We start from the raw sequence: 13028 nt of genomic DNA on the forward strand, positions 1-13028 counted from the left end.
TGAAAGAAAGAAAGAGTTTAGTGTGCGAGTCAGGTTGTTTGCACACAGGGCCCAAGCTCGTGCAGCAGAGTTTATTTTGCTGCAGTCAAGAGGGCCAGCCCTGGGCCGTTCAGGGGTCCACAGGCCTGATGGATTGGTGAAATAAAAAAATGTGAAAGTCATGTGTGTCATGTGTAGGTTGGGCCCCTGAATGTTGCTGCGGTCAAGAGGGCCAGCATTCACTGGAGGGGTGAAGTGCACAGGTGCCTAACCCCAGACTTGTGCGCCCCATGATATCAGGTGCCCCGGTAGTTCTTGAAGCCAGCCTGCCCTGCCCGGGCTCTGCTTTCACGCCCAGGCCCTCCAACCTAAGGAAGGCCCAGCCAGCTCCTGGGGTTTTGGGGGCAGGGGTGAGACTGGCTCCCGGCCGCCGCTGCCGCCCGCCCCGTCCGAGCACCGATCGGGCACGATCGGGCCTTACCGTGTCCTGGCGCGGGGCACCCCACCCGAGACGCTCTTGTTAAGCGGGGTGACCTGTCGGCTCAGGAGGGCCATGGACCCGCCTGGGGCCGACGGGCCAGTGGGCCCACTGCGCCAGGCCTGCTCGCTTTCCGACTGGGCCTGCTGGCTGGCAGCCAGGTCCGAATTTATGCAAATCTCAGGCCGAGCAGGGCCTGGTGGGAGACATGAACTGTGCCACAATGTGCCTCTTCTGCTGGGCTCTGCCTGCCGGAGCTTCCCCCTGCACGTGGGACAGGCAGCTCCGCAGACGCTCAGGGCTTCCGGGAGGGCTGGGGCTGGGTCAGGGCCGGCCTTCTCACCCTCGCTTAGCGGGGCTTCCAGAACAGGCCCAAGCCCTGCCCTCTGGCTCGCAACTCATACTTACCTGGCAGGGGAGCGCTGGTGTGCCTTGACTAGGAGAAGGCCTTCGACCGCGTTTCCCATGAATTCATGGACAGGGTACTCGGAGGGTTTGGGCTGGGGGAATTCTTCTGCAGTTATGTTAGAGTAATGTATAAAGACATATTCAGTTCAGTCATGGTGAATGGTTGGAAAACAGACCCCTTTCCAGTAAAGTCTGGGGTTAGGCAGGGCTGTCCTCTCTCGCCCCCTCTGTTTGTTTGCATTATAGAGCTCTTGGCGGAGTACATCCGGAATAACTCAGACATCAGAGGCATCCCGGCACCAGGAGACGCGAGAAGAGAGGTGAAGTGTTCTCTCTACATGGATGATGTCACCCTCTTCTCTGCAGACAGTCAATCGGTGTCAGAGCTTCTGAGGACCTGCGAAGACTTTGGCCAGGCATCGGGCGCAAAGATAAATGCAGCAAAATCCCAAACCATGCTGTTTGGACACTGGGATAGCAACCAGGAGCCCCTTCCCTTCCCAATCGAGAAGGATTTCATCAAGATCCTTGGGGTCTGGTATGGGAAGGAGGGGGCAGCGCTGAAAAGCTGGAAGGAACGCCTGGCCAAGGTCAAACAGAAACTGGGTCTCTGGAGTCTCCGCAAACTGAGCATGGAAGGGAAGGCTCTGGTGCTGAGAAATGATGCGCTGCCTGTCCTGCAGTATGTGGCCCACGCGTGGCCCCTCCAAGCCAGAGAGACGCGGGCCATCAACGCCATGGTCTTCCACTTTGTCTGGGGCTCAAAGATGGACAGAGTTAAGAGATCATCCATGTACAAGGAACCGCGCAAAGAAGGGAAAGGAATCCCGGACCTCCCTACAAGACTGCGGGCCTGCTTTGCCTGCACCTGCGTCAGGATTTCCCAGGGCAACGCCAACAAGACCCACTCAGCCTACCTCCTTTTCCGCTTCTTCCTCACACCAACATGGAGGAGGCTAGGCTGGGACAAGTGGGAAAACAGGGCCCCGTACAACTGGACGCTCCCTTGGTACTACAGGGAGATGGAAAAGTTCACCGCAGATTTTGGCCTTCAGGGGGTGGTGCCTGCATTGTGGAACCCAAGGACAATCCACAACCTGATCCGGTCCCAAGACACCACAGACCCCATTGAGGACCTGCCAGCGGCCACAGTTACCCAGGTGTGGGAAAATGTGGCATCAAACAAACTCCTGAATATTCACAAGGACATCGCCTGGCTGACGGTGAGGGGGGCACTATCTGTGCGAGCATTCATGAACAGACGGGGCCTCTGCCCACACAGGAGCTGCCCAAGGGGGTGCCCGGCAGAGGAAACAGCGTACCACCTCTTCTGGGCATGCCCCTTTGCAAGGAAACTGCGCAGGGCCCTGAACACTGAGTTGAGTGCTCACATCCCGCCCCAAGACATTATACACCAGTCTGTGCTGTATGGACTCTTTGCACAGACCCACACAGTAGAGGCAATCCAGAACTGCTGGAGGATCCTCTGCTGCCTGAAGGACATTCTTCTCTACGCAAGGAAACGCCTGGTCCTCAATGATGAGCTGCTGACAACCGAAGCCTGCCGCAGGATGGTCCACAGCCTGCTAAGAGACTAGGAAATCAAGGACAGCCTGGAAGATGGGGGCCCTGAGTAAAACCCCCAGCCCAGGCAATCATCCAAAAATAAAATAAAGAAAAAGAGAACTCTTAGCCTACTCAGGCAAAACACGAACACTTTGTAAACCACAGACTCTGAACAGAAAATATATATGTACCCACCCAAATGCCCAAAGTAAAATTGAAACCACCCCTTCTGCTTTGAGGGGGGAATGTAATTGCCACAAAAGTCTTCTTATTGAATTGAATTTATTACCCTTGTATCATCTTTAAGCACTTAATAAAGATATTTTTACAAAAAAAAAAAAAAAAAGGCAGAGCTCCCAGGGTGAGGCTCATCCATTGCACATCGGCTTTGCTGACCCCTGCGATGTCCCCAAATGCGGGATTCTCGACTGCATTATTTCTGGTAGTGGGGGACTGCGTTCGCGCTTTCCCCTGATTTATTGGTGAAAGAAAGAAAGAGTTTAGTGTGCGAGTCAGGTTGTTTGCACACAGGGCCCAAGCTCGTGCAGCAGAGTTTATTTTGCTGCAGTCAAGAGGGCCAGCCCTGGGCCGTTCAGGGGTCCACAGGCCTGATGGATTGGTGAAATAAAAAAATGTGAAAGTCATGTGTGTCATGTGTAGGTTGGGCCCCTGAATGTTGCTGCGGTCAAGAGGGCCAGCATTCACTGGAGGGGTGAAGTGCACAGGTGCCTAACCCCAGACTTGTGCGCCCCATGATATCAGGTGCCCCGGTAGTTCTTGAAGCCAGCCTGCCCTGCCCGGGCTCTGCTTTCGCGCCCAGGCCCTCCAACCTAAGGAAGGCCCAGCCAGCTCCTGGGGTTTTGGGGGCAGGGGTGAGACTGGCTCCCGGCCGCTGCTGCCGCCCGCCCCGTCCGAGCACCGATCGGGCACGATCGGGCCTTGCCGTGTCCTGGCGGGGGGCACCCCACCCGAGACGCTCTTGTTAAGCGGGGTGACCTGTCGGCTCAGGAGGGCCATGGACCCGCCTGGGGCCGACGGGCCAGTGGGCCCACTGCGCCAGGCCTGCTCGCTTTCCGACTGGGCCTGCTGGCTGGCAGCCAGGTCCGAATTTATGCAAATCTCAGGCCGAGCAGGGCCTGGTGGGAGACATGAACTGTGCCACAATGTGCCTCTTCTGCTGGGCTCTGCCTGCCGGAGCTTCCCCCTGCACGTGGGACAGGCAGCTCCGCAGACGCTCAGGGCTTCCGGGAGGGCTGGGGCTGGGTCAGGGCCGGCCTTCTCACCCTCGCTTAGCGGGGCTTCCAGAACAGGCCCAAGCCCTGCCCTCTGGCTCGCAACTCATACTTACCTGGCAGGGGAGCATCTGTGATCAGCAAGGCAGAGCTCCCAGGGTGAGGCTCATCCATTGCACATCGGATTTGCTGACCCCTGCGATGTCCCCAAATGCAGGATTCTCGACTGCATTATTTCTGGTAGTGGGGGACTGCGTTCGCGCTTTCCCCTGATTTATTGGTGAAAGAAAGAAAGAGTTTAGTGTGCGAGTCAGGTTGTTTGCACACAGGGCCCAAGCTCGTGCAGCAGAGTTTATTTTGCTGCAGTCAAGAGGGCCAGCCCTGGGCCGTTCAGGGGTCCACAGGCCTGATGGATTGGTGAAATAAAAAAATGTGAAAGTCATGTGTGTCATGTGTAGGTTGGGCCCCTGAATGTTGCTGCGGTCAAGAGGGCCAGCATTCACTGGAGGGGTGAAGTGCACAGGTGCCTAACCCCAGACTTGTGCGCCCCATGATATCAGGTGCCCCGGTAGTTCTTGAAGCCAGCCTGCCCTGCCCGGGCTCTGCTTTCGCGCCCAGGCCCTCCAACCTAAGGAAGGCCCAGCCAGCTCCTGGGGTTTTGGGGGCAGGGGTGAGACTGGCTCCCGGCCGCCGCTGCCGCCCGCCCCGTCCGAGCACCGATCGGGCACGATCGGGCCTTGCCGTGTCCTGGCGGGGGGCACCCCACCCGAGACGCTCTTGTTAAGCGGGGTGACCTGTCGGCTCAGGAGGGCCATGGACCCGCCTGGGGCCGACGGGCCAGTGGGCCCACTGCGCCAGGCCTGCTCGCTTTCCGACTGGGCCTGCTGGCTGGCAGCCAGGTCCGAATTTATGCAAATCTCAGGCCGAGCAGGGCCTGGTGGGAGACATGAACTGTGCCACAATGTGCCTCTTCTGCTGGGCTCTGCCTGCCGGAGCTTCCCCCTGCACGTGGGACAGGCAGCTCCGCAGACGCTCAGGGCTTCCGGGAGGGCTGGGGCTGGGTCAGGGCCGGCCTTCTCACCCTCGCTTAGCGGGGCTTCCAGAACAGGCCCAAGCCCTGCCCTCTGGCTCGCAACTCATACTTACCTGGCAGGGGAGCATCTGTGATCAGCAAGGCAGAGCTCCCAGGGTGAGGCTCATCCATTGCACATCGGATTTGCTGACCCCTGCGATGTCCCCAAATGCGGGATTCTCGACTGCATTATTTCTGGTAGTGGGGGACTGCGTTCGAGCTTTCCCCTGATTTATTGGTGAAAGAAAGAAAGAGTTTAGTGTGCGAGTCAGGTTGTTTGCACACAGGGCCCAAGCTCGTGCAGCAGAGTTTATTTTGCTGCAGTCAAGAGGGCCAGCCCTGGGCCGTTCAGGGGTCCACAGGCCTGATGGATTGGTGAAATAAAAAAATGTGAAAGTCATGTGTGTCATGTGTAGGTTGGGCCCCTGAATGTTGCTGCGGTCAAGAGGGCCAGCATTCACTGGAGGGGTGAAGTGCACAGGTGCCTAACCCCAGACTTGTGCGCCCCATGATATCAGGTGCCCCGGTAGTTCTTGAAGCCAGCCTGCCCTGCCCGGGCTCTGCTTTCGCGCCCAGGCCCTCCAACCTAAGGAAGGCTGTCGGGGGGGAAATTCTGCCGGGGTCGGCCGGACCGTCCGCAGACCTCCAGGCAGGGAGGCCCCAACTCCTCCCGTGTGTATCCCAGATAAGATGAGATAGAGTATGAGACGCACACAAGGAGCAAGGTGACTCTGCTGTTTATTAGACAAAACGGCAGGGATGGGTCAAGGAGCGCACGCGTTCGCCTGACACACACTCAATCGTGGGGCTCGCAGGCCCTTTTTACTGTATTATGACGCGCTACTTGCGTCACTTCAGAAAGTTAACAAAAAACCTATCGCCACTCTTAATTGGGTGTTCGAGTGGTAGGGTTAGTATAGCACACATATAGAGAAAGATATTAGTGGACAAGGTGTAGTCAGGTGGTATATCTGGGTTGTCCCTACAATTAGATACATGAAAATTGTTACATGAAGGCTCCTGAGGATTGGCTAAATGTGCTGGTGTCAGTGATAAGAGCCCCATGTTCTGATTGGTGCGCCCGTGAGCTTCCCAGCCTGGGACCACCGTCGTTCCCAGCTCTCGGTGTACCTGTAAGTTGCAACAATGTTTCACTATGGGTACATGCAGACAATGTGAGGACTTATTCATAGCTAGACGGGGTACCGTTCCCACTGTTGCAGATGTCCATTGAGCCTTTCAAGTGTATCTGCCAGTGTCTCGTAGCGAGGGATCCAGACGCCTCTGTTCTCCCGGGTTTGGCATCTCGTCAGGTTCGGCTTGATCACGTGGGGAGGGACCGTGAAAGAGGCATAATTCTGCACAATTAATATTGTTTTTCTACTGTGCGTCTGGTTTAATTTGTCGGTGTGACTTTAACGTTGGTGCGCGGAGTGCGAGGTTGCAACATCGTGCCTTTGATGATTTGCTCTTGGAACGTGGGTTTGCAACATTGCGACCTTGGCTGGTTGCTTCGCCAAGCTCATTCTGCAGGATCAGCAACTGACTCTTGTCTTGTTGATGTCCACGGGAGCTCTTGTTTGAGGCCTACTTTGGCCCGGTGCATAAGTTGTCCGTTTGGTGCACAGGTGCTTTAGGTTATAGGAGCATATAATTCCATAACCAGTATTGTCTTTATTATATTTCTCATGGTGGTAACTGGTTTCAAAGAGAAGCGTGAGCAAGCTAGTAAAAAGTTCATGACGCGTCTTGCGTTTCCGCATTCTGAAAGCCTATATAAAAATAATAAAGATGCACGTCCGTGAATATGCCCGTCGCCTACGTCATAGCACTGAGTATATTCTTCGTGTAGGTTGGTGTGGGAATGTCCAGTGTGTATATTTGTACAGATGTGCTTCCCGTTGTCTAGGTCGTCATGGCATCTCTAACGACGTGTAGATTTTAGTCTAGTTGATCCGCGCCGCAGGTGTCGGCATGGCCAGTGCGGGCTGCTGGGCAAGCAGATGGACACATCCGTATGTTCCTGTACCAGGGTATCTGGTCGTCTGGTAAATGGGCAAACTCTTCTCGTGGCGGGTGTTTGGGTCGTGACCCTCTAGGCCAAGCGCGAGAGGTGAAGGACGGGAGCCTGGTTTTCCATTCTCCCACTTCAAGGCCCAGCCAGCTCCTGGGGTTTTGGGGGCAGGGGTGAGACTGGCTCCCGGCCGCCGCTGCCGCCCGCCCCGTCCGAGCACCGATCGGGCACGATCGGGCCTTGCCGTGTCCTGGCGCGGGGCACCCCACCCGAGACGCTCTTGTTAAGCGGGGTGACCTGTCGGCTCAGGAGGGCCATGGACCCGCCTGGGGCCGACGGGCCAGTGGGCCCACTGCGCCAGGCCTGCTCGCTTTCCGACTGGGCCTGCTGGCTGGCAGCCAGGTCCGAATTTATGCAAATCTCAGGCCGAGCAGGGCCTGGTGGGAGACATGAACTGTGCCACAATGTGCCTCTTCTGCTGGGCTCTGCCTGCCGGAGCTTCCCCCTGCACGTGGGACAGGCAGCTCCGCAGACGCTCAGGGCTTCCGGGAGGGCTGGGGCTGGGACAGGGCCGGCCTTCTCACCCTCGCTTAGCGGGGCTTCCAGAACAGGCCCAAGCCCTGCCCTCTGGCTCGCAACTCATACTTACCTGGCAGGGGAGCATCTGTGATCAGCAAGGCAGAGCTCCCAGGGTGAGGCTCATCCATTGCACATCGGATTTGCTGACCCCTGCGATGTCCCCAAATGCGGGATTCTCGACTGCATTATTTCTGGTAGTGGGCGACTGCGTTCGCGCTTTCCCCTGATTTATTGGTGAAAGAAAGAAAGAGTTTAGTGTGCGAGTCAGGTTGTTTGCACACAGGGCCCAAGCTCGTGCAGCAGAGTTTATTTTGCTGCAGTCAAGAGGGCCAGCCCTGGGCCGTTCAGGGGTCCACAGGCCTGATGGATTGGTGAAATAAAAAAATGTGAAAGTCATGTGTGTCATGTGTAGGTTGGGCCCCTGAATGTTGCTGCGGTCAAGAGGGCCAGCATTCACTGGAGGGGTGAAGTGCACAGGTGCCTAACCCCAGACTTGTGCGCCCCATGATATCAGGTGCCCCGGTAGTTCTTGAAGCCAGCCTGCCCTGCCCGGGCTCTGCTTTCGCGCCCAGGCCCTCCAACCTAAGGAAGGCCCAGCCTGCTCCTGGGGTTTTGGGGGCAGGGGTGAGACTGGCTCCCGTCCGCCGCTGCCGCCCGCCCCGTCCGAGCACCGATCGGGCACGATCGGGCCTTGCCGTGTCCTGGCGGGGGGCACCCCACCCGAGACGCTCTTGTTAAGCGGGGTGACCTGTCGGCTCAGGAGGGCCATGGACCCGCCTGGGGCCGACGGGCCAGTGGGCCCACTGCGCCAGGCCTGCTCGCTTTCCGACTGGGCCTGCTGGCTGGCAGCCAGGTCCGAATTTATGCAAATCTCAGGCCGAGCAGGGCCTGGTGGGAGACATGAACTGTGCCACAATGTGCCTCTTCTGCTGGGCTCTGCCTGCCGGAGCTTCCCCCTGCACGCGAGACAGGCAGCTCCGCAGACGCTCAGGGCTTCCGGGAGGGCTGGGGCTGGGTCAGGGCCGGCCTTCTCACCCTCGCTTAGCGGGGCTTCCAGAACAGGCCCAAGCCCTGCCCTCTGGCTCGCAACTCATACTTACCTGGCAGGGGAGCATCTGTGATCAGCAAGGCAGAGCTCCCAGGGTGAGGCTCATCCATTGCACATCGGCTTTGCTGACCCCTGCGATGTCCCCAAATGCGGGATTCTCGACTGCATTATTTCTGGTAGTGGGGGACTGCGTTCGCGCTTTCCCCTGATTTATTGGTGAAAGAAAGAAAGAGTTTAGTGTGCGAGTCAGGTTGTTTGCACACAGGGCCCAAGCTCGTGCAGCAGAGTTTATTTTGCTGCAGTCAAGAGGGCCAGCCCTGGGCCGTTCAGGGGTCCACAGGCCTGATGGATTGGTGAAATAAAAAAATGTGAAAGTCATGTGTGTCATGTGTAGGTTGGGCCCCTGAATGTTGCTGCGGTCAAGAGGGCCAGCATTCACTGGAGGGGTGAAGTGCACAGGTGCCTAACCCCAGACTTGTGCGCCCCATGATATCAGGTGCCCCGGTAGTTCTTGAAGCCAGCCTGCCCTGCCCGGGCTCTGCTTTCGCGCCCAGGCCCTCCAACCTAAGGAAGGCCCAGCCAGCTCCTGGGGTTTTGGGGGCAGGGGTGAGACTGGCTCCCGGCCGCCGCTGCCGCCCGCCCCGTCCGAGCACCGATCGGGCACGATCGGGCCTTGCCGTGTCCTGGCGCGGGGCACCCCACCCGAGACGCTCTTGTTAAGCGGGGTGACCTGTCGGCTCAGGAGGGCCATGGACCCGCCTGGGGCCGACGGGCCAGTGGGCCCACTGCGCCAGGCCTGCTCGCTTTCCGACTGGGCCTGCTGGCTGGCAGCCAGGTCCGAATTTATGCAAATCTCAGGCCGAGCAGGGCCTGGTGGGAGACATGAACTGTGCCACAATGTGCCTCTTCTGCTGGGCTCTGCCTGCCGGAGCTTCCCCCTGCACGTGGGACAGGCAGCTCCGCAGACGCTCAGGGCTTCCGGGAGGGCTGGGGCTGGGTCAGGGCCGGCCTTCTCACCCTCGCTTAGCGGGGCTTCCAGAACAGGCCCAAGCCCTGCCCTCTGGCTCGCAACTCATACTTACCTGGCAGGGGAGCATCTGTGATCAGCAAGGCAGAGCTCCCAGGGTGAGGCTCATCCATTGCACATCGGATTTGCTGACCCCTGCGATGTCCCCAAATGCGGGATTCTCGACTGCATTATTTCTGGTAGTGGGGGACTGCGTTCGCGCTTTCCCCTGATTTATTGGTGAAAGAAAGAAAGAGTTTAGTGTGCGAGTCAGGTTGTTTGCACACAGGGCCCAAGCTCGTGCAGCAGAGTTTATTTTGCTGCAGTCAAGAGGGCCAGCCCTGGGCCGTTCAGGGGTCCACAGGCCTGATGGATTGGTGAAATAAAAAAATGTGAAAGTCATGTGTGTCATGTGTAGGTTGGGCCCCTGAATGTTGCTGCGGTCAAGAGGGCCAGCATTCACTGGAGGGGTGAAGTGCACAGGTGCCTAACCCCAGACTTGTGCGCCCCATGATATCAGGTGCCCCGGTAGTTCTTGAAGCCAGCCTGCCCTGCCCGGGCTCTGCTTTCGCGCCCAGGCCCTCCAACCTAAGGAAGGCCCAGCCAGCTCCTGGGGTTTTGGGGGCAGGGGTGAGACTGGCTCCCGGCCGCCGCTGCCGCCCGCCCCGTCCGAGCACCGATCGGGCACGATCGGGCCTTGCCGTGTCCTGGCGGGGGGCACCCCACCCGAGACGCTCTTGTTAAGCGGGGTGACCTGTCGGCTCAGGAGGGCCATGGACCCGCCTGGGGCCGACGGGCCAGTGGGCCCACTGCGCCAGGCCTGCTCGCTTTCCGACTGGGCCTGCTGGCTAGCAGCCAGGTCCGAATTTATGCAAATCTCAGGCCGAGCAGGGCCTGGTGGGAGACATGAACTGTGCCACAATGTGCCTCTTCTGCTGGGCTCTGCCTGCCGGAGCTTCCCCCTGCACGTGGGACAGGCAGCTCCGCAGACGCTCAGGGCTTCCGGGAGGGCTGGGGCTGGGTCAGGGCCGGCCTTCTCACCCTCGCTTAGCGGGGCTTCCAGAACAGGCCCAAGCCCTGCCCTCTGGCTCGCAACTTATACTTACCTGGCAGGGGAGCATCTGTGATCAGCAAGGCAGAGCTCCCAGGGTGAGGCTCATCCATTGCACATCGGATTTGCTGACCCCTGCGATGTCCCCAAATGCGGGATTCTCGACTGCATTATTTCTGGTAGTGGGGGACTGCGTTCGCGCTTTCCCCTGATTTATTGGTGAAAGAAAGAAAGAGTTTAGTGAGCGAGTCAGGTTGTTTGCACACAGGGCCCAAGCTCGTGCAGCAGAGTTTATTTTGCTGCAGTCAAGAGGGCCAGCCCTGGGCCGTTCAGGGGTCCACAGGCCTGATGGATTGGTGAAATAAAAAAATGTGAAAGTCATGTGTGTCATGTGTAGGTTGGGCCCCTGAATGTTGCTGCGGTCAAGAGGGCCAGCATTCACTGGAGGGGTGAAGTGCACAGGTGCCTAACCCCAGACTTGTGCGCCCCATGATATCAGGTGCCCAGGTAGTTCTTGAAGCCAGCCTGCCCTGCCCGGGCTCTGCTTTCGCGCCCAGGCCCTCCAACCTAAGGAAGGCCCAGCCAGCTCCTGGGGTTTTGGGGGCAGGGGTGAGACTGGCTCCCGGCCGCCGCTGCCGCCCGCCCCGTCCGAGCACCGATCGGGCACGATCGGGCCTTGCCGTGTCCTGGCGCGGGGCACCCCACCCGAGACGCTCTTGTTAAGCGGGGTGACCTGTCGGCTCAGGAGGGCCATGGACCCGCCTGGGGCGGACGGGCCAGTGGGCCCACTGCGCCAGGCCTGCTCGCTTTCCGACTGGGCCTGCTGGCTGGCAGCCAGGTCCGAATTTATGCAAATCTCAGGCCGAGCAGGGCCTGGTGGGAGACATGAACTGTGCCACAATGTGCCTCTTCTGCTGGGCTCTGCCTGCCGGAGCTTCCCCCTGCACGTGGGACAGGCAGCTCCGCAGACGCTCAGGGCTTCCGGGAGGGCTGGGGCTGGGTCAGGGCCGGCCTTCTCACCCTCGCTTAGCGGGGCTTCCAGAACAGGCCCAAGCCCTGCCCTCTGGCTCGCAACTCATACTTACCTGGCAGGGGAGCATCTGTGATCAGCAAGGCAGAGCTCCCAGGGTGAGGCTCATCCATTGCACATCGGATTTGCTGACCCCTGCGATGTCCCCAAATGCGGGATTCTCGACTGCATTATTTCTGGTAGTGGGGGACTGCGTTCGAGCTTTCCCCTGATTTATTGGTGAAAGAAAGAAAGAGTTTAGTGTGCGAGTCAGGTTGTTTGCACACAGGGCCCAAGCTCGTGCAGCAGAGTTTATTTTGCTGCAGTCAAGAGGGCCAGCCCTGGGCCGTTCAGGGGTCCACAGGCCTGATGGATTGGTGAAATAAAAAAATGTGAAAGTCATGTGTGTCATGTGTAGGTTGGGCCCCTGAATGTTGCTGCGGTCAAGAGGGCCAGCATTCACTGGAGGGGTGAAGTGCACAGGTGCCTAACCCCAGACTTGTGCGCCCCATGATATCAGGTGCCCCGGTAGTTCTTGAAGCCAGCCTGCCCTGCCCGGGCTCTGCTTTCGCGCCCAGGCCCTCCAACCTAAGGAAGGCTGTCGGGGGGGAAATTCTGCCGGGGTCGGCCGGACCGTCCGCAGACCTCCAGGCAGGGAGGCCCCAACTCCTCCCGTGTGTATCCCAGATAAGATGAGATAGAGTATGAGACGCACACAAGGAGCAAGGTGACTCTGCTGTTTATTAGACAAAACGGCAGGGATGGGTCAAGGAGCGCACGCGTTCGCCTGACACACACTCAATCGTGGGGCTCGCAGGCCCTTTTTACTGTATTATGACGCGCTACTTGCGTCACTTTAGAAAGTTAACAAAAAACCTATCGCCACTCTTAATTGGGTGTTCGAGTGGTAGGGTTAGTATAGCACACATATAGAGAAAGATATTAGTGGACAAGGTGTAGTCAGGTGGTATATCTGGGTTGTCCCTACAATTAGATACATGAAAATTGTTACATGAAGGCTCCTGAGGATTGGCTAAATGTGCTGGGGTCAGTGATAAGAGCCCCATGTTCTGATTGGTGCGCCCGTGAGCTTCCCAGCCTGGGACCACCGTCGTTCCCAGCTCTCGGTGTACCTGTAAGTTGCAACAATGTTTCACTATGGGTACATGCAGACAATGTGAGGACTTATTCATAGCTAGACGGGGTACCGTTCCCACTGTTGCAGATGTCCATTGAGCCTTTCAAGTGTATCTGCCAGTGTCTCGTAGCGAGGGATCCAGACGCCTCTGTTCTCCCGGGTTTGGCATCTCGTCAGGTTCGGCTTGATCACGTGGGGAGGGACCGTGAAAGAGGCATAATTCTGCACAATTAATATTGTTTTTCTACTGTGCGTCTGGTTTAATTTGTCGGTGTGACTTTAACGTTGGTGCGCGGAGTGCGAGGTTGCAACATCGTGCCTTTGATGATTTGCTCTTGGAACGTTGGTTTGCAACATTGCGACCTTGGCTGGTTGCTTCGCCAAGCTCATTCTGCAGGATCAGCAACTGACTCTTGTCTTGTTGATGTCCACGGGAGCTCTTGTTTGA

General features: G+C 58.1%; 7 non-coding genes and 1 pseudogene across 7 annotated transcripts; all 8 read left to right on the top strand.

Moving 5' to 3' along the window:
* Positions 1–2767: 2767 nt before the first annotated feature.
* Positions 2768–2905, top strand: LOC138558661 (U1 spliceosomal RNA; annotated as a pseudogene).
* An 866-nt stretch (positions 2906–3771) lies between these two features.
* On the top strand, positions 3772–3935 carry LOC138558431 (U1 spliceosomal RNA). Its single transcript, XR_011298580.1, has one exon. It is a non-coding gene; the product is annotated as a U1 spliceosomal RNA (small nuclear RNA).
* Positions 3936–4801: 866 nt separating this feature from the next.
* Positions 4802–4965, top strand: LOC138558432 (U1 spliceosomal RNA). The gene has a single exon (XR_011298581.1). It is a non-coding gene; the product is annotated as a U1 spliceosomal RNA (small nuclear RNA).
* A 2425-nt stretch (positions 4966–7390) lies between these two features.
* On the top strand, positions 7391–7554 carry LOC138558437 (U1 spliceosomal RNA). Its single transcript, XR_011298586.1, has one exon. It is a non-coding gene; the product is annotated as a U1 spliceosomal RNA (small nuclear RNA).
* Positions 7555–8420: 866 nt separating this feature from the next.
* Positions 8421–8584, top strand: LOC138558408 (U1 spliceosomal RNA). Its single transcript, XR_011298558.1, has one exon. It is a non-coding gene; the product is annotated as a U1 spliceosomal RNA (small nuclear RNA).
* An 866-nt stretch (positions 8585–9450) lies between these two features.
* On the top strand, positions 9451–9614 carry LOC138559086 (U1 spliceosomal RNA). The gene has a single exon (XR_011299146.1). It is a non-coding gene; the product is annotated as a U1 spliceosomal RNA (small nuclear RNA).
* An 866-nt stretch (positions 9615–10480) lies between these two features.
* On the top strand, positions 10481–10644 carry LOC138559087 (U1 spliceosomal RNA). Its single transcript, XR_011299147.1, has one exon. It is a non-coding gene; the product is annotated as a U1 spliceosomal RNA (small nuclear RNA).
* An 866-nt stretch (positions 10645–11510) lies between these two features.
* LOC138558434 (U1 spliceosomal RNA) lies at positions 11511–11674 on the top strand. Its single transcript, XR_011298583.1, has one exon. It is a non-coding gene; the product is annotated as a U1 spliceosomal RNA (small nuclear RNA).
* Positions 11675–13028: the final 1354 nt, after the last annotated feature.

This window comes from Ambystoma mexicanum, unplaced genomic scaffold, assembly GCF_040938575.1.
Source record: "Ambystoma mexicanum isolate Mex_15411 unplaced genomic scaffold, UKY_AmexF1_1 Mex_scaf34, whole genome shotgun sequence".
NCBI lineage: Eukaryota > Metazoa > Chordata > Amphibia > Caudata > Ambystomatidae > Ambystoma > Ambystoma mexicanum.